This window comes from Drosophila serrata, unplaced genomic scaffold, assembly GCF_035046125.1.
Source record: "Drosophila serrata isolate PLE 108 unplaced genomic scaffold, ASM3504612v1 contig_56, whole genome shotgun sequence".
Classification (NCBI taxonomy): Eukaryota; Metazoa; Arthropoda; class Insecta; order Diptera; family Drosophilidae; genus Drosophila; species Drosophila serrata.
The window spans coordinates 5571-10942 of record NW_028256954.1 but is presented as its reverse complement, the minus strand read 5'-3'; the positions used below and the strand labels follow the sequence as shown (position 1 = coordinate 10942).

General features: G+C 39.2%; 1 long non-coding RNA gene across 1 annotated transcript; it reads left to right on the top strand.

Annotated features, from left to right (window-relative positions):
• Positions 1 to 879: 879 nt before the first annotated feature.
• On the top strand, positions 880 to 3910 carry LOC147644945 (uncharacterized). The gene is made up of 3 exons (XR_015272587.1): positions 880 to 1016; positions 1073 to 1171; positions 3780 to 3910. It is a non-coding gene; the product is annotated as an uncharacterized LOC147644945 (long non-coding RNA).
• Positions 3911 to 5372: the final 1462 nt, after the last annotated feature.

Below are 5372 nucleotides of genomic sequence, written 5' to 3'. Positions count from 1 at the left end.
TTTGAATTTCTGAATTTTATTATGACACTTGAGAAAAAAAAAATAAAAAACATAAGCTTTTGGGTAGCTTAGGGACGGCCAGGATCCGTTTAAAAAATTTTATTTTTGTTCAGGTGTGGGTGCTTTGAGAGATCCCGACCTGATTTCCAAGTAGAACACTGTGAAATTATGCCGTGAGTATCTGAATAAGTTTTATTAATCGTATTCGTTACAAGAAGTGGGTAAAGAGAGGTGTGCTTCCGGGCTCGGCTTGCTCGTCGTCGCTCATCGTCGTTGGTTCTACTTGTCGCGGTGTACCAGTGGAAAAAAACGGAAGAATACCTGCAATGCTCTTGCTCCTGCTGTCAGCTAATGACATGATACCTTAATGTGGTCGGACCCGAAAGTCATCCTCGAGAGCAATTAAAGTCCGATTTGGAAGCCGTCCATGAGAGAATTATTGTTGTTGTCATCCCAGAGAGAAGTTGTTTGTTGAACCCGAAAATTCCCCTCGAGAGAAGTTGTTGTGGTTGGACTCGGAAGTCGTCCCAGAGAGAAGAGTTTGTTAGACCCTATATTCATCCATGAGAGAATTTTGTTGTTTGACTCGAAAGCCGTCAAAGAGAGAAGTAATGGTTGGACCCGAAAGTCGTTCACGAGAGAGTTCGTTCGCCATCTTCCTATACCTCTAATTTTTCCAATTGTTTGTCTTAGTCCTATATTAAATCTGTTTGTTCGCGTCACATGTACCCATAGGATTCCTTTAAGAACACATGTGAATCTTTGGAGAATCATCGGAAATTCGCCGCATATTTACATTATACCCATCCTATATATTATAATATAAATGTTTGATTTCATAAACAACCCTGTTTTAAATGATAGTCTCGTGTAAACATTCGATGTGTTCATTGATAAATGTGTCAACTTCAACCATTTGTAAAGGGAACGAAAATAAAAATTTTATTTCCAAAAGCTAGTTCCTAAAATAATAACTAAAAATGGCTGACGACGAAGATAAGAAAAAGAAAGAACCAGTAAGTAATGAATGTCCAATCTAAATATTTAACCGTAGCTACAATTAATATTGTAGGTCGATAATCGGCCGGAATTCTTTTGGAACTACTTGACAAAAACGATGCGTCTTAAGCTTGAAAAGTGGACCAAAATGATAACAACCAACGAGTTTAAGGTAAGTAATATCATTTTTTATTTTCTATCAAGCCGAAAACCCGGTTTTGAATTGAAAAGGGCTTAATGCGTTTTGTATACTTCTATATAACACCCTTGAAGGGTATAACACTTTAAGTCAGAAGTTTGCAACGCGGTAAAGGAGTCATTTCAGACTCAATAAAGTTTATCTATTTTCGACAAGCATCACTAGCCGAGTCCATCTAGTCGTGTCAGTTTGTCTGCCCGTTTCTACAAAAAATTGTACGTCAGCTTTACAGCTATCTGAATAGGCATACGATTGCAAGGGAACGATCAGAAAATTTTAAAGAAAAGAAAACAGGAAGCTAACTTCGGCACGCTGAAGTTTGTATACATATGCAGACTTCATTTATATATATATATAAAAAATAAAATTTAAAAAAAATTTAAATTTAATGCAATTATGCATTTATTCTTTGTTTTATATATATATATATTTTTTTTTAATTTATTTATAAAGTAAATAGCAAGGACTGCCATTTTTAAATTCTATTGTACCCTTACCTCTGCACAACAAAAGGGAGTATTTTTCAACGATGTGCTCCGACTCACATCAGGTGGGCAGAGGTAAGGATAGGTAATTTAACAAAATTTTAACATTAAACTCGATGGACAACTCAACATGAAACAGAAAATAATACTTATTGTACATGGAGCATAGAACACGGAAAGGATCATGCTCGTCAATTTTTGTCTAACAGACGTTAAGAGCTATTGGACGAAAATGACGAGAAAGCCTTACAGCGACTGCGAGTCGTAATTTGCTTAATAAGTATGTGGAGCAAATTTGACCATTGATTAGCTTATGAATAAAAATAACGCTGTGGCAGGTTCGACGATCCTTTAGGGTGGGGAGGCTTAAAAGACTTAGCCTGTCGGCATACGATGGAAGACGACGATGTGGGTCCCAGTTTAATCCACGTAGAGCAAACAAAAGAAAATGTTTCTGAACATATTCAATAAGGTCTTGATACTTCGCATATTGAGGTGACCACACACCCAAACAATATTCAAGAATAGGGCGAACGAGTGAGATAAGGAATTTTTGATGTATAAGGATCATCAAACTCCTTTGACCATCGCTTAACAAAGGCGAAAACCCCTCGAGCTTTACTAATAATTAGACCAATGTGGTCATTAAAATTAAGAGTGTGGTTAAACAGGACTCCGAGATTTGTTACCGAATAGATGCGTTCAAGATCGCACGCACCTATAGAGTGATTGACGAGCAGGCAATTCTTCCGGTAAAAGTACATAAATTTGCATTTGGAGTTGTTAAGAAAGAGGAGATTATTAATGCACCAGGATTGCATGTTATTGAGGTCAGTTTGAGGTCATAGTTTGACGTCATTTGCGTACATCATCACACTTGAGTGTAGAACCACTTCAGGCAAGTCGTTGATAAAGAGGCCGAACAGAAGTGGCCCAAGGTGGCTCCCTTGAGGAACGCCAGAAGTAAAGGCAACACGTTGACTACGGTTGGATAAATATGTTGCAATCCAGTTAGTCAATAAAGCAGGGAAACCCAAAAGTGAAAGTTTTCTTAGTAATAGTAGGTGATTTACCGAGTCAAATACTTTGCTGAAATCGGTGAAGATAACGTCCGTTTGAAAATTCAGTTTGAAAGCGTTTCTAATGACAGCAAAAATTCAAGAAGATTTGTATACCTGTTTTTCATAAAGCCGTTCTGAGAGGGGAACATAATTGACTGACATTGGTGCTGCAGCTGCGCAGTAATCAGATGTTCGAATAACTTAGGAATAACACTAAGCTTTGCAATTCCTCTGTAGTTTTCGATATCAGATTTACTGCCCTTTTTATGGAGAGGAATGATGAAAGATTCCTTTCAACTTTCAGGGAAAAATGAAAGACGAACCGACATCTGAAAAAGAATTGACAGAGGTCGCCATAAAGCACCATCACGGTGTCTCAAAACACAGCTAGGAGCGCGATCAGGACCAGAAGAAAAGGAAGGCTTTAATGTCTTGAGGTTCTGAAAAACATCGTCTTCGCATATAGAAGGCATGCAAATAGAATTAGGAAGTGGAAGAGAATAAGGATACGAAGAGGTTGGATTGTAGCCAATCGTTGAGTACGTAGACTGGAAACATTTTGCGAATAGGTTCGCTATATCAGGCTCGTTAGACGCGGACTCAGTATTGAGATGAAGACAAGAAGGAAAAAGTTGGGATCTTCGTTTTGAATTAACAAACGCGTAAAATTGCTATGGATTAGCCTGGACCTCATTTCTACACCGATTTAGGTGGATTCTGTAGCATTCAGAATTGTAGGCTAAGAATTTTGTGCGAGCTGTCAAATATCTAGAAAGGTCAACCTGTGACCCAGTCCTAGTGAATTTCTTGTAAAGCCTAGACTTCAAGTTTTTAAGGTAAAAAAGTCGACGAGCGAACCATGGGGGCTTGTAAGACGCATCAGGTGAAGGAAAGGATGGGATATAAATGTCAAAGGCAGAGTATAAAATATCATAAAAGCGCATAACCATGTTATTAGGGTCGTCTAGAGAATCCAAAAAAGGCCAATCAGTTAGAGATAAATAGGAGTTAATGCCATTGAAATTAATTTTACAGAAGCAGCGAAAAGATGTCGGATCAACTTCAGGACTAGGAAGATATCAAGTGAATAGCGACATCTTTCACGGATGAATCAGGATTAAGGCGAGAGGCAAAAACTAGCCTATTTGGGGCAACGCCAGCAAGAGGCGCCGGACTCCTTGGGCCAACACCAGAGATAGTTGAAAGGTGTGGTCTGGGACTAGAAGTCGGAGGAGGTGCGATGGTGACCGCCGGGCCAATTGCAGAGTGAGCATCCTTCAGTTGGTTTGAGGACGCCGGGCCGATCGCAGAGTGAGCATCCTTCTGTTGGTTTGAGGCCAGCAGGGCTTTGCTTGCTGCAGCAGCGTACGACGTAGATCCACGTTGACTGCAACTGGCAAAAAATTGTTAGGAATAGGTCCCGTATTGCTATTTGGTGTGACACTTATCAGTTTCAACGTTTTGAAATAAGATTCCGTTTTCTGGAAACGGGTCGCCAAATCCTTGAACCCAGCCGCCAAAGATTGAACCTCCAAATGGGTTTTTCTCATAAAAATCAGCATTTCTTATTTAATATGAAGGCAGCTCGGGCACGTCAAATCCAAGCCAGCGTGATCCCGTATGCGGTCGGCGATGCGCGGGCCAACATGCCCAGGATCGGAGCCAGGGTGTGCGGCATTAGTGCACAGCCAACAATAAACAGTGGCTTGCCGCGAAGTAATTTTGCGGCCATGTGGACAATCAGTGACACTACAGGTTGACATTATGTTTAAATAATAGTAAATCGCAATAAACACTCGCAAGTGGCGAAGGAACCGATCAAAACAGAAACAGAGCGAGAGAAAAATATAAGCTTTCTCTCACCTCAAGAAAGTATGAGATTGTGTGATTGTTCGCGGCTTGCAGATTACTTGCAGCAACAACAACATTGAAACCGGCGCAGGAGAAGCGGTAAGCACACAGCGCAAGAAAACAAGGGCGAAAGAATATTTTTCGCCGATTATGTTTTCGGAAATTAAAGTCACTGTCTTTATATGAGATGATCCAGATGTTGTGGGTAAATAAAGATCGCCAAAACACTGATCGCTTGCCAAAAATTTGGGATTTTTAGAAAAAATATTCACGGTGAAAACTTTAAGCGAAGGTAGAGCTAAGGAAAACACGTCCTACTCGTACTATATTTACAGTTAAAGTTTGTATTTCAAAGATTTTCTGTTACCTCTACATTTATCGATCGTTTCTATGCCAGGTATATGTATATAGTCGTCCTAATTTCATAAAATGAATTCGGAAATTCTGAAATATTAACTGAAGAGATTCATTTAGGTAGCTTCAAAACTGAGAGACTAGTTTTCATAGAAACGGACAGACAAACGCAAAGTCAGAGAGCGAACATAGCTAAATCGACTCGGCTTTTGGTGTTAATCAACAATATATGTATATATACTGTATGATATATGGTCGAAAATTACTCCTTCACAGTGTTGCAAACATCTGATTTAATTTATAATATCCTTCATGGGTATTAAAATAGAATTTGGCAAGTGAGTGATGCTAACTTAAAAATGCAACTGAACAAATGAGATATTATAAAGAAAGGAAACTGAATTTCTTGGGCAACACAATAAC